A 25,752-nucleotide genomic window follows, 5' to 3' on the forward strand; every position below is an offset into this window, starting at 1 on the left:
TAAAATGCTTTATTTCAAAAGAGAGAAAAAAAAAAGGAATAACAAGAGGGACATAAAGCTATAGAGAGATTAAACCATTTGCCCCAAAAGTTATTGATCACACCAGGAGCATGTCCTACATTTCTAGACTTTAATTATCACCTCTCTGTTGAACTATGCTTCCCCATGGTTTTGTGTCTGAAGCCACTATAATCACATCCACCTTAAAAAATCAGTTATGTTGCTGAATCAAATCAGTATATTTGGTGGCTCAGGTTTCCAGCTGAATGTCACTGTGTATTGACTAGGCAGAAAGAGAAATACCTTTGCCTGTGGCTTTTTTTCTACTGAAGGCCACTGAGCAGAGCTGGATAGAACATTTTCATCAGAGTAATACCTCTGGGAAATAAAATTTTGCAGGAGTCAAAATGATCCACTAAATTGCTACAGTTTCAACAACACTTAGTGTAAGAAAACCATAAACAAAAATTGACCCTAAAAATTGTGACCTACTATGTGAATCAGTTTTATTTGACTAGGTCCACTTGAAGAAATAAGACTAAGCAGATCAGTGTTGTAGGAAAGTACTTAGAATCCATACAAACTAAAAAAAAAAAATCCCTGGATTCCAAAGTTATGTTTTTCATCTCAGGTTGGGATGAATATATGAATATGAAATGTGAGCATTTCCCATAGCTTTTCTTCCCATTATAGGTCTGAGTCCATATAACAGGGTACTCTGAAAATCTGTCCGCCTTTCTAGGAACGAAGGTTCAGTGAAACACTTCATCATACACCACTTAGAAGTAAAGCAACAGCATGTTTGCAACAAATGTTGCATGTGACAAGAATACTTAATGCAGATTTCACTTTTAAGCCCTGAAACGCTGAAGCCCTTTGAATAAGGAGAGAAACACTCAACCAAGGCTTATTGTTCCTTTCTTCCCAGCCTTCTATGCTGTGTCTACGTCATTGAATATTTTCTTCCTTGCCAAAATCCATTCACAATATAGCATGCAACATGAGATTTCCAACTAAGTACTCAGGTAGAAAATGAGGCTGTCATTGGTTACCTTGCTCTGCTGAAAGGTTGCCTAGACAGTGATGGCAATGGTGCGTTTAAACATGTGGGTTCTGTTATGCTGGTAGAACCTGGGTGGTATTTCTCAAGTGACACTGGGATCATGTCTCTAGGCTGATCCTGACAACCATGAGTCCTGGTGTGTTGGTTTTGTACTTAACCCCTAGCAGAGATGTTTCTGGTGTTTGGCACCTGTACTTTGAAGATAGAGCTTGCATGATTCTTCAAGTGATTACAAGACTTGAAAGGTAGAAGATTAAACTAAACTCAGCAGAGATAACATCACAGCATGGGGAAGAAACAACCTGCTGTTCAAGGGGAGTAATTGGTAACCTGTTGTTAGTGTTCTCTGGTGAATGACAGTGAATCACCACAGATAACTCACGCCTTCTTATGCATAGTTAGTTTTCTGAGACAGAAACTGAATGGATCCTTCACAGGCCTAAATGTGTTTATTCTCCTCTTTTTCCAAGGAAAGCACCATAGTTTTCATATGTCTAATCAAGCCAGAAGTTGCAAGGGGAAAATATTTGGTTATCTGGAACAGGGTCAGAGAAAAGCTAACTTTTGTAGGCAGGACACCAGTGTTTAACCAGATGGATCTGTGAGAAAAACAGACAAGGCTGCTTTCATTTTTTGATGGACAGTTATTTTGCCACTTGACAGTTCCAGCCTACTCAGTGGGTACTGCTTTTACTCTTTCAAGGGGTTCTAAGAGAGCTAGGTATCTCAGTTGAGATTTTCTTCCATTCCTCTTTTTAAGCAGAGTAATAGGATTCTTTCTAAACATCTGATCTCCTTGGCATGCTAAACCTTTTTGTTGTAAACTGGATTCTGCAATGAAAAAACTCACATTTTAAAAAGAAAAATGTTGTCAAAGTTAGGAAATTATTTTATCTTTATTTGTCTTGTTTTCACTGATACTTTCTTCCCTCATCTCTTCCTGCAGTTTATTTCTCTTACAAAGTTGGCAGATGCAGAAGATTGATGCGGGAGTTAAATGCATGCAAACCATCACACAGTGATTAAGCAATGCCTCTTTAATATGGTGGACAAGCCTTTTATCCTGAAGGTGAGAATCACGAGATACAATCACATGGTACAATTCTTTCTGATTTGACAGGTAGCTTTGCACATGCTCCTTAGGCTCTCTTCTGGTTGGATGAAAACTGCCACATCGACATTGTACAAACTTCTTCTTGGCCCAGGCCATCACCCTGAAGCTGTTTACCTTCCTGGGTTCTTCCTCATTCTTCCAGGGTCAGTCCCTCGTCACATCCTCGCTCATACACAGGATTGCTCACATGTCCATTTTCTTGCAGGGACTCCTTCTGAGTCCCCACAGGCAGACAACTGTGTTTGCTATGATAGGTTTGCATGAGAAATGTGGCTGAAACTTGGGGTGTTTTTTAGGCCAGAGATGGCATGCAATATTGCTGAAAATGCCTCAAGTAATTCATGCATGCCTTAACACAGATAAAAGCATGAAGTGTGTGCAGACCATATGGCAGTATCATATGCACTGTGCTGTCATCGTAATTAAACAGGCTCAGCCTGTCTATGATAGCCTGGTATAAGTTTTAGAGGTTACTGATACCATAAACTCTCTCTTAATCCAATCAAAATAAGACAATAACCATAAGGAAGTAGACCTATAGAAGCCTGCACCCCATCTGAATGTCCCAACACAAGGCAACAGGAAACAACAGTGATGTTTCCCAAAAACCAGTTTCTTACTGTGCATGTTTATGAATCCAGTGTCGGCCTTTTTTAACCTTGCAGGTACTACTAGGGATGGCCATTACTGCCCACATGGCAGCACAAATGTTTGTCTACATGCACAGGGCAATCGGGGTGTGGTGGTGGGAGAGGATCTAACAGGTTTGGCAAGTGTGGGGAAACTGCACAAGCTCCTGAATGCTGCTGCGTTTTCTGATGGTTGTGTGTGGAATGGCTGGAAAATAACGGACATATTATGAGCGATCCAAACCGAGGGGCCTCACTGTAACAACAAGCTGCAGCTGTGTTCAAGGACAAAAACAAGGCCGAGACGGCCTGAGAAACTACATTCCTTACCAAGAGATAAAGATGTTGGAATGTCGAAAACAGGGGGTCTACCTGGGGGGAGAGCATCGCGTGGACGCCACACCGGGACCAATCATAGGGGGCAAAAGGGCGCGTGAACAAGTAGCTTTAGCCTATTAGCAATAAGATAGCGGCGCGTGAAGTTTGAGGTAGAGTATAAATTGCTGTGTAACCTTTAATAAAGTGGCATCAACTTGATCACATTGGTCGTCTAAGTTGTGTCCGAGACTTCCACGTCGGCAGTTGTGTGTGGTTTAGAGGGAGTGGAACTCATTTGGGTCACATTGCCACCATTGGGACATGAACAAATCCCTGTCATGGGGGCAGGTGAGGGATAGAAACCATCTGGCTTCCATGCAAAAGACCCAAAAGTTGTGGGGAGTCACTGAGGTTTTGACCTGAGAAGTGCTACACCTATGGGAAGACACAGTCAGCAAATGTCTGTACTGTAAACTAGTGGAAGAGAGCATTTTCAGACATTTCTCAGCTTCCTTCTTTAAGAAGATTTTTAAAATGTGTATAAATTTAAAGTATTTCTAAGGGATAATTCTAGCAAAACGAGACAGTTTTACTGATCACAAACCTGCTTTTGGCCTTTTCAGTTTGTTGCTAGGAGTCAAGATATTATTTGGTTTTGATAAAGAACACTTGGGGGTTTTTTTATTTTTTTTTTATTTTTTTTTTTTTTAAGGAAGTAGAGTTGTTCTCCGAACTGGACCTGGGATTTTCTTAAAAATTCACGGTATTTATGATACCAGTTGCAGACAGCTGAAGGTTCATAACCAAGCAGGTTATGAATATATGTCCCACACTCCTGCAGACTATAGGCTCCCTACTTGCACTGGAAGGCCTTCCTGAAACATTTTCCTTACCAGAAAGAGGAGGGAACTTAGCCAGTTTTGCAGAGGCTAAGCTCAGGACTGAACTTTGCTTTTCTGGTTCCCTTTCCTTGCTGCCAGACCCATGGGACCAGATTTCTGCTTAGAAACTGCCATGTCTGGCAAATGGAAGGAGTACATAACTTCCACAACCCACCTTTTCTTATTTCTGCAGTTTCGCAGCACAGCAGCCTTTTCTGCTTCTGGACCCTGTGCACAAGGGGCATGTGGGTGGTCTGGTCTATGTACAGCCAAGCTGATGCATACAGCACCTGTTGCCACAGAGGCAAGGAGAGGATGGAGCACATTCAATAGCCCAGTATTCACCTTGCAGGAATTAAGTGTTCCCTGTAGCCCTTACTGAGCTCCACCTCCCAGCATTGCCTAGAACAGGGTCTTGTCTACTCTCTGTGCCTGAGTGACACCTGCCAGAGTGCAGAAAGAAGTCTTATGCCCTATTTTGGGATGGAGAGTTCCTATTGGAGGTAAAGCACCAGTCCTTTTTGTAGCATAGAAAAGTTGTCCCTTAATGGAAAACCAGAAGATCCACATGGGCTCAGAACTTCCCATCGCAGTTATAACCTGTCAAGAGAGAAGAGAAAGCACAGGTCAGCCCAAGTGGTGCTGTGTTTCTTAGTTCTGCACTTGAAAAAGGTGATTCTGTTCCCTCCAAGTGTTATCTGTCTTTGAGTGCATTGAACAACATGGGCATTACAGAACCAGGGTGGGGAGCCAGGGGAAATGTGGAGATGAACTTGTAAATCATAGAGAAGAGACTCCTGGATGGGACAGAGCAGCAAATGGGATGCTGGGAAAGGTGTTGTGCATTTATGACACCCAAGGAAAAATAAGACTCACTGTGTTCATGCCAGCTGGAAGCCTCCCTTGGCCCACTGAGACTGGGGATGACTCATTTGGCTTGAAGCAAGAACAAGCACAAAAGCAGTCTGTATTTCTACATGCAAGCAATTCTCATTGACACTAAGTCTGGAAAGTGCAACAAGACAGTGCACCAAGCCAAAGTGGGTACAGAAACTAGACAGCTCTGCACAGTGGAGAGCCCCCTGCTTCCCTGGGCTGCCTGCTGTGGTGGAAGAGGTGGAGGAAAGAGAGAGTCTGAACAGTAGACCTTCATCCACCAATCATCCTGGAGAGCCCCTGGACTGGATGTTACTTGGAATGTGGCTCTTAGCAAACCATGTAATGGCTAGGCTGGGCTTCAGGACAGTTCTGGTCAACACCCTTGTCTAATGGCCTCACATTCTCTTATGCAGTCGGAAAACTGGAACAAAAAGGGCATCCATCCCAGAAAGGAACACATTCCCACCTGTAGTCCAGTCAGCAATTTATGGGAAAGGCAGAGCTGCGCACAGAGTCCTGGCTTGAGAGGAAAGGAAAGAAGAAGCTGAGAGATAATGGTTCAAGGGGTGTCTGAGATGAGGGATTTAGGTTAACGCTCCCTTTTCTTACCTCCTGTTGTGGCCTAGGATAGGTATACTTTGTGCCCCTCTTGGAAATGGAATCACAGAGTTACCTTTCTTCTCATGTTCTTTCTTCACCTAATGGAAATACTTGGCAAGACCTTAGGTTTTACTTAGCCACTCCAGTCAGTGAAGACAGAGGCTGTACATAAATAAAAGTCAAGAGGCGCTAGAGTGAGAGGCTGAGCTAACCCAAACTAGTGAAACTGAAGCTACGCTGGCTCCTGTTGAATGACAGTTGGGCTCTATGTGTTTCATCAAGAATTTCAGGCTTACATTCTGTGTTCTTCTGACTCCTTATGCTTTGTTATTTAGTACAGTAGTGACCATTGATGCCAAGATCTGCCATAACCTTTGTCCTCCAAAAAATATTTTACAACTGTGGAACTAAACTGTTGTCAGTAAAAGAGCTTCCACTGTACATGCCAGTGTCAGCCACCTTGGGCTTCTCACATTACAGAGTCCAGAAACAGCACTCCGGCTTGAGTTTGTTCACCACCTAGGCAAATTCCACCCTCTCACTATAACTGAATACCATTTTGCTTTGGTACAGCTAAAAAATTTGATTGCAAGAATGCAGTCCTGCATCCCATTACACTTAATTTGTCAGAGTGTCACTCTGTTATCTGAGCAATGACATCTCTAGACTGTTGCAACCCCTTGGCAGTTGAGGAAGGATATGTTGAAGGAAGATGGCAGATCATGGACAAGGAATGGGCAAGTGATAATGCCAGGAAGTCTTATGAAGCCTTCAGCATGAGTCACTTGAAATGACAGGACCCTGGGCAGAAAGTTGGTCCATTTGCTCCATGGCTTTGGCAGGCTGGTACAGTGGTTAGAGTGGGATCTGAGGAGACCCAGGCTGTTTCCCACTGATGAATAGGCCCACTGGAGCAATAGCATGGCTGCAGTCTGCATGGGTGAGAGCTTGCACGGTCTGCGCTGTCATGGGATGTGCAAATACATACACCACACTGCGTAACGCTAACAGTAAGACTAGTCCCCTAAACTGTGTATCTCTCTAGGACTGTTCCTTTTTCCACAGAGGAGAGCCAGCATTTCTGCTGATGACCTGCTTGAAAGCCTCACTCCCTAAACTAAGGTTAACATTTACCCCACCTTGAACTCCAGTGCTCTGTGGCAATCCTCCTAGCCTATTCCTACTTCATAAGGAGCTCCCTTTCTTTGGAAGGCCTTACTCCTTTCCAGCTCACCTCCACCCCGTGTCAAGCTGTCACAGTCCTTTCAAAAAAGATATCTGCTTTGAGCAGGTGCAGGAGTCCCTGAACTGCTCGGTCCCTGTTGCCTTTGACATTGACAACAGGAGCGAAGCTGAATTTCCAGACTCAAAATACTGGCCCTCGTTACTGTGCAGGCGATCACGTTCTGTGGCGTAGCAGTGACACCCGGTGGCCATTAAATAAATTCGGAAATTCCTCTTCCCTCCCTGCCCACCCTTGGTTCATTTGCAGAGACATTAAATACAGGGTGCTGTAACATGACACTCACAAACCCCTCAAACAACTTCAGCTCCTTCGGAATTCTCTCAGCCATCCGAAACAAGCTGTGAGCAATAGATTTCTATGGTCTCCTGAGAACTGTGGAATCAAGTGCCAGCTGTATTTGTTGCACTACACAAGAATAAAACATCTCTGGGGGATGAAAGAACAGATTTTAGGAACAGGGTGTGTGCAAATGAAATTACTCCCCTAAATGATCTGTACTCAGATTATAATCCCTAGCAAGCAACAGAAGATTTAAATGATGGTGATTTGTACCCCGGAGCTGCCCAGAACATCTTTGCAAACCTTGAGGAAGACAGGAGTTAGACTGTGCTGTACACAGAATCATCTAGGTTGGAAAAGACCTTGAAGATCATCTAGTCCAACCATTAACCTAACATTGACAGTTCCCAACTACACCATATCCCTCAGCGCTATGTCGACCCTACTCTTAAACACCTCCAGGGATGGGGACTCCACCACCTCCCTGGGCAGCCCATTCCAATGCCTAACAACCCGTTCTGTAAAGAAATGCTTCCTAATGTCCAGTCTAAACCTTCCCTCGCACAACTTGAGGCCAGTATCTCTTGTCCTATCGCTTATTACTTGGTTAAAGAGACTCATCCCCAGTTCTCTGCAACCTCCTTTCAGGTAGTTGTAGAGGGCGATGAGGTCTCCCCTCAGCCTCCTCTTCTCCAGACTAAACAACCCCAGTTCCCTCAGCCGCTCCTCATAGACATGTGCTCCAGATCCCTCACCAGCTTCGTTGCCCTTCTCTGGACACGCTTGAGTAATTCATTGTCCTTTTTATAGTGAGAGGCCCAAAACTAAACACAGTCATTGAGGTGTGGCCTTACCAGTGCCGAGTACAGGGGTAAGATCACTTCCCTGTCCCTGCTGGCCACGCTATTTCTGACACAAGCCAGGATAGCATTGGCCTTCTTGGCCACCTGGGCACACTGCTGGCTCATGTTCAGCCAGCTATGAATCCCACAGCTGTTGACACTGACTACCTAAAAATGTTTTGTTGCTTCCCCCAGGCTGTTTCCTGCCTCATAGTTAAACATTACGTCCTTTTAGGGCTGGGATGACAATTTTTTCTGGTTTTTATGACAGCTAACATAGAGTTGAAGGACAAGTAGCCATAAAAATATAATAGTAAAATAGATAGCATGAGCTGCACTGGTAACACTCTATAATTTTTCACTTACTGGTGCAGAGAAACAACATGCAAACTTGCTCCTTTGTTTGTGTTTTCACTTGAGTCATAAGGAAAGCAATATTTGGTCATCTGTGTTTCTGCCATAGAGCCACAGAGTCATCGGTAAGGTCTTAAGTGCAACGAATAGTAGGCAGATGAGCAGAAAGGGTTGAGATGCTGGGGTGTGCTTTTGCAAAAGGCCTCCCTGGGAGCAATTCTCTCCTGTCCTCCAGGTAGGCAAGGTCTACTGGGATTCCAGATGGTTCCCTGCTGTGCTGCAAGTCAGTCGCTTCCCTGCCAGAGAGGGAAAGGAAACTACAGGCTTTAAAAAGAAGCCAGATGGCAAATTATCCCAAAACTCCAAGGACTCAAGTTGTCTGTAACCACTCTCAAGGACTTTGCTCTTAAATGACCCAAAAGTACCCAGTGGAGACAGTTTTGCAAATGGAAAAAGCAAGTCCGTATAGTATTTACTAGAAGAGTTAAGAGAGTTGTCTTACCTACGGTTGCACTAGTTGTGATGTGCTCAAGATAGCAAGATTTTTTTCTTTCACAATAATAGCTGGATAATTGTCCTCTGCAGTGAGCATATCTCTACCACATTAAAAAACCCCGATGGGATCATTGCTACTATGAGCGACACATACTCCCATCCAGTGATTTTATTAGTTACTCTATAGCTCAAAACCAAGTTCACCTCACTCAACTCCAACAGGATTATATCAAGCAAAGATAGAAGGATGAATTCAGAATCCACCTAAAGAATGCTGCTGAGAAAGGTCATTGCTTATATGAACTCAATTTTAGCAAATGATTTTATTCAGGCCCCTTCACCTTCTCTTCTGTAGGCTAAACAGACCAAGTTCCTTTAACGTCTCCTGATATGCTGTCATTCAGCTCCCTGATCATCTTAATGGCCTGTACTGAACAGGCTCCAGAATGCAAAATCTTTGTTGTAACAGGGAGCTTGGGTGATATAGAGCTGCCTTGCAATGATATCTACATCCTGTTGGATGCATTCTATATGGACCCATATATTTGTGTATGACTAAGTAATACCCAGCCCTGTCTTCCTTATCTGTGGGTACTGCTTCACTCCCACACCCTCTGCTGGGAAGCTTAGGGACCTGAGAGGCCTGAGGACAAGACTTACCAAGCAAAACTGAGGCAAAATGACACTTCCTGTGTCCCTTTTCATTAGGTGTCGTGCCCTAAGCAATGGCCCCACAGTCTATTCTTCCTTTTGCTGCCCATTTTCTTATACAAAACTTTCTTGTTGGCCTTCAAACACCAGATGTGCTTTGACTTTCTTGATCCCATACCTGTGTTAGTGGGCAATGTCTCTAGTCCTCCCAGGTAGCCTGTTCTTGCTTCTACCTGCTGTGTACTTCCTTTCTGGAAGTACAGAACTTTCTCACAGTTCAGTCAAGATCTCTATGTTTATCCATACTAGTACTCTGTCGTGCTTGCTTAAGTTTCTGTATATTGGGATGGACTGTTCTTGTTCTCTGAAGACACTGGCTGTGAAGATCAAAAGATTCTCCCAGGCCCCTTTAACCTCCAGGGCAATTTCCCTTGTGATTCTTCCAACCAGGTCCCTGAAAAGGTCAAATTATGTTCTTCTGATGTCCAGGGTTGTAATTCTACTCTTTTTCTTGTTCATTCCTCTCAGGATCTTGTACTCTACAGTCCTATGTTTGCTGCAGCCAAGAATGCCCTCAAACTTCTCAGCTGTATCTAGTTCATCCTTGTTTGGAAGTTGCAGTTTGAACAGAAGATCTTTCCATGTCAGTTCATCAGTCACCTGCATCAGAAATTGCCTTCAGCATATTCCAGATATATTGTCCTTGCCACAAGCTGTATTGCTGTTCCAGCACACATCAAGGTGGTTAAAGTCACCCGTAAGTATCAAGGCCTGTGAAGTTTTCTCCAGTCACCTAAATCAGGTTTCATCTGTCTTCTTTTCCTGATCAGGTGGTGTGTTGCAGACGTCTACTAAAACATCACATTCACTGGTTTGTCCTCTAATCCTTATCCACAAGCTCTATACTCCTTTGTCACTTGTCCAAAGGCAAACTAATATACATTCAAGATACTCCTTCATGTCCAGTGCAAATCCTTCTCCTCATCTTCCCACCCTACCTTCCCTGAAAAGCCTATATCCCTCCATTACAACTTATCTCACCTATCCCACCTTGTGTCTGTAATGCCAGTGAGGTCATAGCTTTGCAACTTCTAATTCCTCTTGTTTGTTCCTCATGTTTCATGCATTGGTGTCCAAGCATTTGAGATAGGCTGCAAGTCATACTAGTTTTACATTGGAAGAGTGAGAGCTTCCCCTGCCATGCTCTCCCCCACATTTGCTCAGCCCCATGTACCCTCACTTCCCTTCAGGTTATAGTAACGCTCCCAGACATAGTTTAGAGCACTCCTCACTAGATTAACAAGTCTGCCTACAAAGATAAGTCTTGTCCCACTTTGTCAGATGTATCAACTCCCTGCTCAACACTCCTCATTTCTTACAAAAAGTCAATGGGCATAGAAGTCACAACCCTGCCTTTAACACTTGCTATGCAGGCAAGTGTTGGACCACTTCTGCCTGAGTCTTTCCCTTTTACTGGTGGAGTTGAGGAGACACCACCTGGGGACCCATCCCCTTCACCTTCATCCTTGCCCCAGAGGTCTGTAGTCACTCTAGACATGCTTCAGGTTACACTGGCAGACTAAAATATTTCTCAAAAATATGTTTTTGCAGCCTAAAATTTTTCTCAAAACTATCATAAAAATTATTTTGGAAAAAAAAATTAAAAAGAAGAAAAAATCCATGTCTAAAAAACCAAAACCTTCTCCATTACTGGGCTAGATGGGCAGAATCTGGCTTTAACTGAAATTAATTGTAAGATGTTCAAGGCAACTTGCAAACAGAAAAAAAATAAAGTTCATCTTCTATATATTTACTCTGAATTATCTTCTAATATCCATAGAGGGAGCTGATATTCCTTCTAAAGATCTTTAAAATACGCCTGTTGTTTCTCCCTGACAGACTTGTATCTTCCAGATATGAGAAAATAATGATTTACAGTGCAAAATTTTTATAGCAAGTACATTCATTCTTCTTCTCCCTCTAGTTCATGAATTGTCTGTGAAATTATAATAAAATCCTCATTATTTTGGCAAGTGTCTGTGAATTTTCAGTAGCTAATCTCTATTCAGTGTAGATATTCACAGCCCTCTTTGATCAGTCCTGAAGACCCTATAGGAATATTTGAGTTTCTTCCTTGGATGACTGAAATAAATCAACAGAGTTTGTGAGAATTGCAGGTGACATGACTGATTTCTGAAAAGAAAAGGGCACTAAAGATAGATCCTTACATGTAAAAGTAAAAATTAAACTCCTGGAGTTTAAAGGCTGAACTGGAGTATTTATGGAAAAAGAGGTTGAACTTTAATATGTTTATACCTATATTGTAGAAGATTGCTGAAAGGTAGAGAAGTAATTAGAAAAACAAATAAACTCTCTAGATATGACATTACTTGATAAAAAGGGAACACCAAAGTATTTGTTGAGGCAGGTTAATTTTCTGTCTCACCCTCTCTCCCTCTCTGGATGTCTCTCTCTGCTGTCTGCCTCTCTCCCCTCCCCTGCAGACTGTCTTGTGTTTCTCCCCTCAGTCTTTCCAACTCTGTGTTTCTGTGTTCCTTCCATCAGTCTGTCTCATATTCTTTGTCCTCCCATCTTCACCCTCTCTTTCTTCTCTCACTCACCTCCCTCTCTCTCTCTCTACCCTCTCTCCCTTTCCTGTCTCTGTCACACTGTATGTCTCTCTAAATGACAACCTAGTTGTGAAGAAGGACTTCTTCCAAAAACTTTCCTGTTTTTTCCTGAGCTATTGGGTGGTCTAATTAAAGATATTTTTTTCTCCTTACCCATTCTGCCTGGCTAAGTGCAGTGTAATGCAATCTCATAGTCATGGATATTTTAAACATACAGGAAAACAAGAAACAACTATTTCAGTTGAACTGCCTGCATTAAAGACATAATCCCCAGCAAGAAAAAGATACTCAGGAGCAAGACACTGCAGCTGAATTAAAATGTTTGATGAAAACTGGCAAGGTCAAAATGGACTTTGAGAAGCAAAAGATCTCTTTCTCCTAGTACAGATTATCTAATAAAGCTAAGAAGCAGTATACTGAAAAGTGGTATAATTAGCTCACTTATGACATAAGGCTAACTCATCTGGAGAGGCTAGGCTGCATGGTTGGAACTGCTGCATACAGTTTACATGGCTGAAAAGTTATCAAAATTCTTGAGGTCCCAGGCAAATGGAGAAAGGGCTTGTCAAAACCTGTGTTGTATGATCCTTTGCTCCCACTTCCCATGTGAAGGTAGGGTTTGAATAACCTAAACATGTCACATCAGGAATCTAGGCCCAGATCTCAGTCCCTGTTTCCCATGAAATTCATGGTCTTTGCAATGGCCTTGTTCAGATGTTTTCTACAGCACAAAGCTTTGAACCAGGAGTTGTCTGAAATTAGCTCCTGAATTTGTCAGAGTGAATTGGTTTCTTTTTTTAATCCATCTATGACAGAGATTTCAGTTCTGTCTTTTTTTACTTGTCTTTCAACATGATCTTACAGACTTTTCTTGTAACAGGTAAAACATTAAAATAGTGCAGACTGGGACTGAAGAGGTTGTTCAAGACACAAATCCAGACCACCCTCCTAATTTTAGTTCTCCATGTGCTTGAAAACATGTTTTTTGCTGTTACAGCAGAGGAGGCAGTTTTGACGATGGTAGTGGGGAGGAAGAAGAAAGTAGGCAGTTTCTTTTGAAGCCACAATTTTGATACATGACCTCATAATCAGATTTCATTCCAGCCTCTGATCAGATTTTGACTGTGATGAAGACCTTGAACCAAGCTTATCCACTATCTCTGCAATGTCTTGTTACAGTTAGTCAGTTCTTAGATACTGAGAAAGACACCATAAAACTCATTTCCCTTCTGCAAATCTACAGAAGGGATTCAGTGGTATGTTTTCCTGTGATACCAGGATTGGTTTTGATGATCAGAGAAGTCCCCTTTGTTCTCTTCTTTCTGCATCCTTGAAAGGTATACCTGCAGAGATTTGTCCTCATCTTAGATTACTAGTTTGTAGAACTAGAATCTGTTGAATAGTGGTCACTGTTGAATTCTTACTGAATTAGAATCTGAGTTTTTAAACAAACCCTTCCTGACTGTTATTTTGTTCTATGAGATCTTGCTTCCTTCTCCTGCTGAGGATGATTTCCTACTCTGTCTTCTACTTTATCTCCAGTTTTTGTTTTTGGTAAGACAGCCACCTGTCTGAGAAAATGTTTCAGGTCATTTCTCTCCCTATATCCATGCCTTGACATGGGAAGCAGCATTTTCCTGGCTAGTATTTCCCGGGTATTTTCCAGCCCATTTCTCAAAGAATCTCCATCTTCTACCTTGTGTTTTTTGGCACTCACCCCTTTGGCTTTTGTCTTCTTGGGCTGTTTTTTACCTTGCCCTTTCTATTCCAAAATCATTGCTTCCTGACCTTGTCTTAATTCTTTTCCTCAAGGATAGTTCAGGCTTAGTTCTGTAGAAAATGGTCATAAACTCATTTAGTTAGCCTTATATTTCTTCTTTGCCATGGCACTATGGGTAATTACAGTGCTGTGAAGAAGGGGCTTATATGGCCACTAGCCACAGATAAGTGCTGGACCTAGAGTCAGTCCTCAAGTAAGTGTACTCCTGACACTGACTTGTGAGTCAGCTATTGGTGAAACAGGCAGGGATCTGAGCTAGTGCCCAAAACAAGATGCCAGTATGGAAACAGTAGGGTTATCTTTTTTCCTTCTATCTGACTCTCTGTTGCTGCTGTGAAACACATGTTTATGGGAGGGTGATTCCCTTAGCTTTCCCTTTGCAATGGGATGGGCTTATCCCACCTTCCTGTGAGGAGCCTGAAAAATCTTCCTGGATGCATGCATCTTGACAAGTCTAGCGTCAAGGCAACTCAAGGGCAAATGTTTCAGTTTGGGGATATTTTGGGAATCAGCTGCTCCCACACATGCCAACAATCTATTGTACATCCCTGAGTATATCTTTGCAAGGAAAGGACATGGATATTGAAGATAACTTCAGAAACAGAATAACAACTCTGTGAAAGACTGAACTCATCTTTCCTTTCATCTCTGCACTGATGACCCAGCACTGGTGAAACAGCACAACAAGGTAAGGCTCTCCTTTTTCCACTCATCATGTCTTTGACATAGGATCTTTGAAGATTATGGGGTGTGCAGGGGCTGCATGTGCTGGGGATGTTTGCTAGAGAGCAAGTGCTACTCAGAGGAGCACCACAGGAGAGTTACCTGTTTATGCAGAACTGTTGGGACATAAAGTACCAGCTTGCCACTAACCTGCAAATAGTGGCCTTCTTTCTATATGATGAGAGACTCCTATGCTGTATTTTTGTTCCTGACAGCAGCACCCTGCTGCAGAACAAGGCAAAAATCCATCATGTGGATGGATCACATCCTCACTCATGTTGACAAATATTAGAGAAACATGCAGCTGTTATGGTTGTGGCCATACAAATTTGCATTTGGTGGGAATCTCTTCATGCACGCAGCTTATCACATCAGCTCTAGCCATCCTACAGTGCCATTCAGGAAGCAAAAGTCACACCTTGGAAAGGTAACAGAGAAGAATGTATGTCTTCAATGAAATTGTTTAGAGGGTGTCTAACAACTTGTGAATTTTGCAAGGAGATGTATCATCACAGAAGTCTTGAATGACAAGGTCACCCTTATAATACAGTTATCACTGTTACAATTGATTCCTGTTATCACTGTGCATGAACCTCATCTTTTCTCCGAAAGTAAACAGTAATTTGTCCTCAGGGTCTCTCTTACTTTTCTAGGTTAAGAAATCTTGATGATCCTTTTAAAATGAACTTTTATTTTTTAATCTTCATTGTTCTTCTAGTGAACTATGGATAAAAGTTTTATGTCATGCCCAAGGAATATTTGAATATCTGAAGTCTTTCCACTGCATAAACTTACTGAAAGCTCATAAACTCAGGAAGCTGAGATCTCTTGGTAGAAGTATAAACTTCTTTACAAATAAGGTATTCAAGTACATTCAGTCTATTTTTTTAAGCTGCCATGGTAAATCAGAAGAGACAATTTGAAAAAAAAAAATTAACCCAGAGAAAAACTGGCTTTAAAAATACCTCCCTCTGAAACAACAGCTTGCCTTTCAACTTCTGAATCATTATTCTCAAGCATCTGCAAGTGTCCAGTGTGATGGAAATTCACTATGACAACCACCACACCTTATTGTATTTTTATATCCAGGGCATTAACATCCTGTTATGGTTGTGATTTCTGATACTTTAGTTGATACATTAAATTCCTTTGGATACAACCCACCTCATTCATGGACTCTATCAAGCTGCCTGTGTAAGAACTAGAAGTTGTCTTCCCCACACAGGACTCCATTTCTTGACTCAGAAGATACAAAATAAAAGACACTCAAGGTCATTTGTGGTTTCAGTTACACAGAGAGATTCCTTCTGAAAGTGAATTTTGAAACACTGAATTTTCTGTTATGTTCTTTGTCTAAAAAAGCAAAGAGCACTATGTGTATGAAAGATGGCGCCTTAACCTCAGGTCAAGTTCAGGTGCTGCAGTAAATCTGGCATAATATTCAGGTATTTGTTAGAGATAAAAAGACTTTGGGTATGCTGCCTGCAAACATCTGCAGATGAGCAGCAAAATATAGGCCCTGGGTATTTCTGTCTGTCTCCTCTGCTGAGCTATTGCTGCCTGTTGGAAGCACTCTGTCCTCAGAATGCACATGGGTTAAATCCAACCAAAAGCCTGTGTGCAGCTTCTTCTTAGATATAAAAACAGGAGTAGAAGAACTCCAAACAGGTCCTCTTTCGCTGATCTCTCTGACATGGGAAATTGTCACACAGCTCCTATTATTCCCACCTGAAAGGAATGTAAGTACCAAATTTAAGACTGATCCTTAGGTTTCTTTTCCCACCATTGAAATTGGAAACTTAATGTTCATGCCAGTAGCCTTAGGACATGTAGATTTTTGTGGACATTGCTGGAAGCCCTGACACATGCATTTTTGGAGGCTGGAAGAAGGATTGTTCCTTGCTTTCCCTGTTTTTGAACTGTCCTGCAGATATCTACTTCTGGCCATAATATGAGATGAGACCCTGGCCAGATGACAAGAGGTGTATTGGGGTATTATGTTGTAAGCTGTTACTGTATGGCCTTATAATACAGTATTGCCATTGCTAGTAACAGACCATTTTTAACCTTTGTAACCCTTGGTGGTAATTTACTACCAGGCTTGCTTTATCTGGACTTAACGAGACATAGCTGCAGCTTGTGTTTTTCCTAGCTCATGAACATCAAAAAATACCTTTATCTAAAGAAAGATGAGGTTGTTACATAGTATCAGGGGATAAGGTCTTACAGAAACAGCTCCTTGCAATGCTGTAGTCAAGGCCACTTACAGGTACTTCAGAATCCTTATTTGGCAAAGACAATCCCTTTGTGGCTGGAGCCAGTCTCTTGAGGTGTATTGTTTCTTCCCCTGTTTAATAAAGTACATGTTTCTCTAGGCTACTGTTTGGAGAGAACAAGGCCAGTAAGAAATACGCTTACAAACACTGAGGCCTCTGTGTTTAGGAGTTTATCTTCTGTTCAGATGCCCAGCTCCTGCTAGAGAAGGAAGCTTGGAAAAAGTACTGGGCAGAAAGATGCTCCCAAGTGCCATTTCCTGACAATGCTACAACAGCCATTGGCATATGACAATGCTGTGTTGGGGCCCATAGTGAAGGGGAAACCGAGGGAAGTCTGAGGGAAGTTTAAATCAGTGGCAAACTGCATCAATGTGGGTCAGCTTTCTTGACCCCAGTGTTTCAAGGACATGGATACATCCTACTGATGGTTAGCTCCAGCCCTGCTTTCAGCACAGTATGTCAAGATTTCCCTCCTTTTCTGCTCCTGATAGGTTTCTGATCTTCTTCCACTCCTTCAACAAGGTGTTGTATCCAGAACCCAGTATTGGTGATGGGTCTCCTAACTGGAGAGTGAATAAAGGGCTGAAAACTCTCTGCAACCCTAGTGAAACATACAGACAGCTAGCACAGAGCTTGGTTATAACTGTGAATTTATATTGCTGAAGTATCCATCCTGTCCCTTTCCATCTGGCTTCCTGGATCCTGCAGGAAGGAAAAAGCAATGTTGCAACACCAGGATAGCACCTTAAATGAAGATTTTAAAGGGCATTTGGGTTTGGTGAAGCTGTTGGGTATTTATGCCTAGTGCAGAATGAGGTACAGCAGAATAACACAAGTGTTTGTGTACTTATGCAGTTACCCTTCACATGTTGCTGCCCTGAGACCCTCCCTGAAATATTCCATCACCCAAGCTGTGACAATAAGCAATACATCTCTAGTTAAAGACATTGCTTCAAAAAGAGCAAGAAAGAACCTCCTTTGGAAGGAGGCTATAGCCTTATGCTTTTGGCAATGATGTCTCCTCCTTCTGGCTCTCAAGACAAGTTGTCTGTTCGGTTCATTTTCATGGTTGATTGTTTGGCAAATAAGGGAGGAAAGAGTTTTCCATCTGAAGGGACTGTTTAGACTGCCATATTCCTAAGTAAGAGTCTAAGATGATACAGGTTTTTAAAGGCTCAGCCCAGATAAGGCTCTTATAGAAAGTTTCCACTGAAGAAATAAAACAGTGGACACCCATCAAGAGCAGTGGCAGGTCATTGCGGATCTGACCAGAAGACAAACATTCTGTTTAAGCAGAAAACACAAAGTTCTGAGATCTGTTTTCATGATTATGTTGAACAAAACTGAGGACTTTCTGAACCTTATATTAATATATATTATATTAATTATATCTTATATGGTCTGGACCCAGATTAACCAATGAAATATTCCACATCATGCTCAGTATATAAAGGAGGAGTGGCCGGGAAGGAGTGGGTTCTCTCTTGTTTCTGGAATTATGATTTTGGGATCTTGGTATTTGGGGAAGGAAGGAAGGAAGGAAGGAAGGAAGGAAGGAAGGAAGGAAGGAAGGAAGGAAGGAAGGAAGGAAGGAAGGAAGGAAGGAAGGAAGGAAGGAAGGAAGGAAGGAAGGAAGGAAGGAAGGAAGGAAAGAAAGAAAGAAAGAAAGAAAGAAAGAAAGAAAGAAAGAAAGAAAGAAAGAAAGAAAGAAAGAAAGAAAGAAAGAAAGAAAGAAAGAAAGAAAGAAAGAAAGAAAGAAAGAAAGAAAGAAAGAAAGAAAGAAAGAAAGAAAGAAAGAAAGAAAGAAAGAAAGAAAGAAAGAAAGAAAGAAAGAAAGAAAGAAAGAAAGAAAGAAAGAAAGAAAGAAAGAAATCAACACAAATATCTTGGACTCTAATACCCTATCAAGAGGTAAGAACCCTGGAAAATGGGGTTGTCTTCAACTAAGATTAGAAATCAAGATGCTTTCAGGAGTTTTAAAGCAGAACAAGTAAATGAACTTTATGTCTCTACAGAAACTGATAATGAGAATATGCTTAATAAGCAAGAGATACAGAAATGTGACTGTATCTGTTATTGGGAAGGTAGGCTTGATTAGAGCAAGGAACATGAATGTAATGCTGCAATTTAATTGTGGCACCACCAGTCATGGACTGGGGGTAAGAAAGTGAATAAGAGTCAGAAGACAGCCAGGTGAATCTGGAGAGCTGATCTCAGGGGTTGAATGGTGTACTGGGAACCCTGCAGAAGGCATTGTGTTTGAGGAGTTAGTGATCTTGAACAGGCCATGTCTGCCCTATTGGGCATTGTACTTAAGGCTTGAGCAGCCTGTACAGTACCTTGGATAGCTGCTATATGGGAACCTGCAGCAATGCCCTGTGCTGTGCTGTGTGTGGTTGGGTGCTATGACAGAGATAACATCCCAGACTGTCAGGAAAGTTTCTATTAGCTGAACAGTTTACAGAATCACAGAATCACAGAATCATTCAGGTTGGAAAAGACCCTTGGGATCATCGAGCCCAACCATCAGCCCTACTCTACAAAGTTTTCCCCTACACCACATCCCCCAACATGTCATCTAAACAACCCTTAAACACATCCAGGGATGGTGACTCCACCACCTCCCTGGGCAGCCTATTCCGCTGTCTGACCACTCTTTCTGTGAAAAATTTTTTCCTAATGTCCAGTCTAAACCTCTCCTGTTGCAGTTTAAAGCCATTCCCTCTTGTTCTGTCGCTAATTACCTGTGAGAAGAGACCAGCACCAACCTCTCTACAATGTCCTTTCAGGTAGTTGTAGAGAGTGATGAGGTCTCCCCTTAGCCTTCTCTTCCTCAAACTAAACAGTCCCAACTCCTTCAATCACTCCTCATAGGATCTGTTCTCCAGGCCCTCCACCAGCTTTGTTGCCCTCCTCTGCACTCACACCACCACCTCGATATCTCTCTCATATTGAGGTGCCCAAAAGTGGACTCAATACTCCAGGTGTGGCCTCACCAGTGCAGAGTGCAGGGGGACTATCACCTCCCTACTTCTGCTGGTCACACTATTTCTAATACAAGCCAGGATGCCGTTGGCTTTCTTGGCCACCTGGGCACACTACTGGCTCATATTCAGTTGCTGGTCAATTAGAACCCCCAGATCCTTTTCTTCCAGACAGCTCTCCAGCCACACCTCCCCAAGCCTGTAGCCATGCAGGGGGTTGTTGTGGCCCAAGTGCAGGACCTGGCACTTGGTCTTGCTGAGGTTCATCCCGTTAACCGCCCACCGATCCAACCTATCCAAGTCCCTCTGTAGAGCCTCCCTATCCTCATGGAGATCGACACTCCCACTTAACTTGGTGTTATCTGCGAACTTACTGATGATACACTCTATGTCCTTATCAAGATCATCAATAAAGATGTTGAACAGAAATGGTCCCAACACCGAGCCCTGAGGAACACCACTTGGGACTGGCCGCCAGCTGGATTTAGCTCCATTGACCAACACTCTCTGGCACCATCCATCCAGCCAGGGCTTGACCCAGCAGACCGTACGCTCATCCAGGCCATGAGCAGCCAGTTTTTCTCTGAGAATTCTATGGGGAACTGTGTCAAATGCTTTTCAAAAATCCAGGCAGATAATATCCACAGCTTTTCCCTTGTCCAATAGTCAGGTCATCTTGTCATAGAAGGAGATCAGGTTTGTCAGGCAGGACCTGCCTTTCATAAACCCATGCTGACTAGGCCTGATCCCCTGGTTGCCCATTATATGACTTGTAATGGCACTCAAGATGATCTGTTCCATGACCTTCCCTGGTACCGAGGTCAGACTGACAGGTCTATAGTTTCCTGGATCCTCCTTTCTGCCTCTCTTGTAGGTGGGTGTCACATTTGCCACCCTCCAGTCCAATGGTACCTCCCCAGTTAGCCATGACTTCAGGTAAATCATGGAAAGTGGCTTGGCGAGCACATCTGCACTCTAACACCCTTGGGTGTAACCCATCTGGTCCCACAGACTTGTGTGCATCCAAGCGGTGTAGCAGGTCTCTGACCACTTCCTCTTTAGCTGTGATGACCTCATTCTGCTTCCCCTCCCCATCTCCTAGCTCATGAGGCTGGGTGTCCAGGAACAGCCAGTTCCACTGCTAAAGACTGAGGCAAAGTAGGTGTTGAACACCTCAGCCTTTTCCTCATCCTTTGTTACTATGTTTCCTTCTGCATCCAATAAACGAGGGAGATTTTCCCTAATCATCCTTTTGCTGTTAATGAATTTATAGAAACATTTTTTATTATCTTTAACAGCTGTAGTCAGGCTGAGCTCTATCTGCACTTTGGCTCTCCCTACATCTTTATAGTCTTCATGAGAGACCTGGCCCCTCTTACAAAGGTCATAGATTCTCCTTTTGTTCTTGAGATCCAGCCAAAGGTCCCTGTTTAGCCAGGCCAGTCTCCTTCCCCGCCTGCTTGTTTTTCGGCACACAGGAACAGCCTGCTCCTGTGCCTTTAAGACTTCTCTCTTGAAGTATGTCCAGCCTTCCTGGACTCCCATATCCTTCAGGAAAGCCTCCGAAGGGATTTTGTTAATCAGTCTTCTGAACAGGTCAAAGTTTGCCCTCCGGAAGTCTAAGGTGGCAGTTTTACTAACCCCTCTCTTTGTTTCTCCAAGAATATTACTAATATAATCTGTAAGTTATAAAATCTTTGAGAAAGATAAACAGTACGTGGATCAGGGGGTGGAATGTATTTATGCTGACCAGATGACCATTGTAGGTTGAGGAGTTAGTGATCCACAGTACAGTTAGCATGCCCAGGCCTGTGCTGTGCTGTGCTGCATATACAGCCTGGCCTTCAGGCCTGTGTTGTGCTGCACAACCCCTTGGCTGTAGGATAAACTCAGCCAGCTCACTGTAACTGCAGGAAGCTCTCACTTGGCATCACTGACTACTACACCTGCATGGCCCTGCACTTATCTAACAAAGCAGCAGGAAGTTCTCATGAGAACATCCTTTACAAATAGAATTGTTTTCTTGCAAGAAAATAATATAATATCTCAAATGACCAAAAGGATGGAAACTTCTGTCCATGGATGGGATCTGCACAACGTGCTGTAGGAAAATCCATCCAGAGTCCATGCAATACTGCACAAATGTGGCGTTCTCAAAACAGGAAAGAACATAAGATTTAGTTACTTTCTTTATTCCTTTTTTCATTGAAACAGCTATGTTATTACACCATTTGTACACAACGCTGGGCATTTCTTATTGAGATCAAGAAACAGCCCTGCACCATCTCTGCTTGTCTCACCTCTGGCGCTGCTGGTGCAGAATAGATGGCATTGCACAGGCAGCTGTGAGCTCTGTATGGGTGTCTTAAGTGAGCAACACATGGGAAAAAAACAACAGGTGAGTTTAGGAAAAAGGGTTCATGGTAAACCCAGCTCACTCCTTCTTGACTACACAAGGATTGCCTCAAGATGGAAGCACCAATGTATTCCTGTTCCTTCAGTGTGTAAGTGGTAAGCAGGCTTCCTGGGGCAACAGACAGTACTTTTCAGAAGAGTGTTGGAGTACACTAAGGGGAAGGCAGAAGGTTTACTTTCATGCTTACAAAAAATACTTAAGTAGGGAGAGTGTTGTGGAAGGGGTAGTTTCAAGTTGAAGAATTCTAACAAAGTCTTTCTCATATTTTTTTTCCAAAAGCATCTGAGACTGGGGGTAGGTAAGAACATGTCTTTCCTCTGAAAATTTATCTCAGGAGTATGTGCTGAAAAGTCATCTGAGCATCTGACCAGTCATCTACTGAATCTTGTGCTCTTGCATCTTTTCAGTTAGGTGTGCACATATGCATGTGTGTATAGGCATATGTACACACACAAACACACACACACATACACACGTTCAGCTTTCTGAAAAGAAAGTGAAGTTGATGCCTGCTAGCTGATGCCTCCAAGCAGTTGGTGCCTGCAAGTTGAGGCCTGTAACAATTAGTGATAAGAGAAACACTCCATTATACCTTATGTGGTCATGTTGTACCCAGTTGTGTATACCTGGAAGTCTCAAAGGCAGGAATATTAAGAAATTATTTTACCAAACAATGTTTAACTTCATATTTAACAAGGCCTGAGTGATTAAAATGTACAGAGAAGATATCTTAACCTTGAGAATAGGTACATCCTGGCACAAATGCTCAAACAAGGCAGATAGGAAAGAACAGTTTGGCCAGACAACAGAGTTGGGAAACATCCAAGGAGAAGAAATTGTCCTCAAAAGACTCGTGACCATAAAAGGGAAAAAGGAGTAGGGGGCTAACTCCCCAAAGGACCACCAATGACCACCCGAGACCGTGGTGCATGCGTAGTGTAGTTTTGCAACACCAGCATTATGTAAATGTAGTAAATAGGCAGAAAGGTGGAGACTTCTTGGAAAATGTATGAATATTCATGTCTTTAAGGTATATAAAAGGATAAACTTTTGTTTCAGTGTATGCACGTTAGGTGGAATAATCGCCTGTGCATCCAGCGCTGCAATAAAGAATGCCTGCTTTCTAAAACTCCAAAATGAGTCTTAGAGAGATCCTCTGCAGGCTTTTAGGGTAACAAAGTCATTCAGCTTGCTGAGCGCAAGTGGAAATTGTTTCTCTGCTCCTTTGTCCTCCATGTGCAAACAAGTCTACACAGTAACTAAACAAGAGACATCAGTTAGAAAGCTGTTCCCCACCACACGCTGAGTGTAATGCCTGAGTCTGCGGCTGAGAGGATCTCTAGACAGTCTTATGCAATAAGAAGCAACAGTTAGTTATTAGTCCTGCAGTTTGGGAATACTGTGGACGATTTTCTTCTTTTTCCCCCAGTGACATAGAAGTCACTAGTGTGATTTCATTTAGTCCCATACTCATTTTTTGAAGACGTTTATGCTGTTATCATAGCAGAAAGTCCCTGCTGGGAATCTTACAGGGTAACAGGTATAAAACTCCTAGACCTTTAAATTCTGATTTGTAGTCTTGCTACCTGCCTCAATTAATTTAATCTGCTTTGTGCCTGCTTTCTCTAGGGAATTAAGCCTCATGACATTTCACTGCAATTGAAATCACACTGCCAGCCAAAGCTAGGGTGGCTGCTGTGTTCCTTCTAATACTGTCTGGAGTCAGCAAAGCAGAACAGATTTTGGGGACGAGGATAGGGGAGAGTGGGTAGACAAAGGAGATGCCATGATGGACGGGATCTGTTTCCCAGCTTCACTTTCAAGTGACCTTGAAGCAGGGCCAGAAATAGAAATAATGTATAATAGGACAAAGTTGGGCTCAGTGTTGAGGAGGAATGTTTGTGCTCCTCCACCACCATGAGCTCAAACAGAAAACAGCCCATTAAAACTCGCTCCCCCCTTGGACAGTTACAGAACCAGCAGATCATGAGAAATGGCAGCACCAGGTATTGTAATCATAAGAAGTGGGGCTCACTCATAAGAATCATAAGAAATGGAGGCACACTCCATATATTTCTGGGGCAAGTGGCAAAGGATGAGGGATGAGCTGAGCTGCTAGCGATGTTATGCCTGCACTGTAATCACCTATTATTTCTGGGGAAGCTGTATTTATGTATCGTCTCTGGCCTGTACTTCTTCCCTGTATATGGTCATTGTCTTCCAATACTGAATATTCAGGCCCCATTCTGCTAGCATTTCAAGTGAGTGAAAAAAGCAATTGGGCCACTGACAAAAAGAAGACAGAGGAAAACACTGGCTTTCCATATGCTAATCATTCTTAGGGCTGTGCCACTGAGAGGCTGCAGTGAGTGCTCTGCAGGCTGTCTGCTATGTTCAGTCACTCAGCTGGGAGCTGATACCTTGTCCAGGATCAGCATCCATTCAAGAATTCCTAGTGGGTAACCTGCCATAATGCTCCATCTACAGCTAAGGAGAGGCATGATGAATGCACATGGGAACATCCCAAATAATTATGTAATCACTGTGTTGGTTCACAAGCTTTTGTGAGTGGGATATATTAGAAATGAAACTCAGTTGTGAAAGTGGGATATTTCTTGACAGTTGAAGGCTGGATTCTTATTCCTTTGAAACTGCATATTGCTTTCAAGTCCAGGTGTTTATCAGGTGCAGAGACAGCAGGGAGCAGTGATTTAGGAGCCTCAGATCTATATCGGGCCTGCAATGACCTATTCAGTTTGCAGTGATGAAGAACTGGTGACAGGCAGATATCCTGCCTTCTAGTCTGTGCTTATTAATTTTACAGTTTTTTCAGTTTAACAGGAATCGATCCCTTCCTAGGAGGGACAGTGGGGTATTCCCATAACAATGTATGCAATTTAACCGTGACTAATACCTTGGTCTTATTTACATACTTTTTTATCCTCATAGGGAAGCTGAAGGACGAGCACTTTGATCACAGTTGCTAAACTGTGGTTGCCATCTGCTGATGCATGTCTTCAAGCTGTTAGAAATGGTCAGAAATTTTCCACTGGAATATTGGTTTAACATGAAAAATATTTTCCTCTTTTTTTGACTGTTAGTTTTGCTAGATGTGTCTACTCTGCAGACCAATTCAGTTTCTCCATTGCAAATCTAAGCATAAAAATATAGGAACCTCAGTATATGTTTCTATATACTAGCTACCCCCTAGCTGAGCAGCCTGTCTCTAATCATGTACAAAGCACATGCTGAGAGAAGAATAAGAATAGAGCATGTATGTTTGATACTTCCCTTGAGGATTCCCCAGCTTCCTGCTATTTTTAGCTCAGGAAACTCTGTGAACATCCACTTAGTAAGTCTCATGTAAATATTTACCCATTTATCCTTTAAATATATGTCAGCTTTTTGCACTTACGGCATCCTTCAGCAATGTATTCCACTAGCACCCAAATTGCAATTTCAGCTGTAAGAATCGTGAAAGCATTGTATTCTGTATTCCTATGTATGTTAAGGTTTTCTAAAGTGACTAAATTTTCTACAGTGTGGACACAAATAGACTAGAATGCTTCAGGGAAATGTAAAAACCAGGGAG

This window comes from Strix uralensis, chromosome Z (genome assembly GCF_047716275.1).
Source record: "Strix uralensis isolate ZFMK-TIS-50842 chromosome Z, bStrUra1, whole genome shotgun sequence".
Lineage (NCBI taxonomy): Eukaryota > Metazoa > Chordata > Aves > Strigiformes > Strigidae > Strix > Strix uralensis.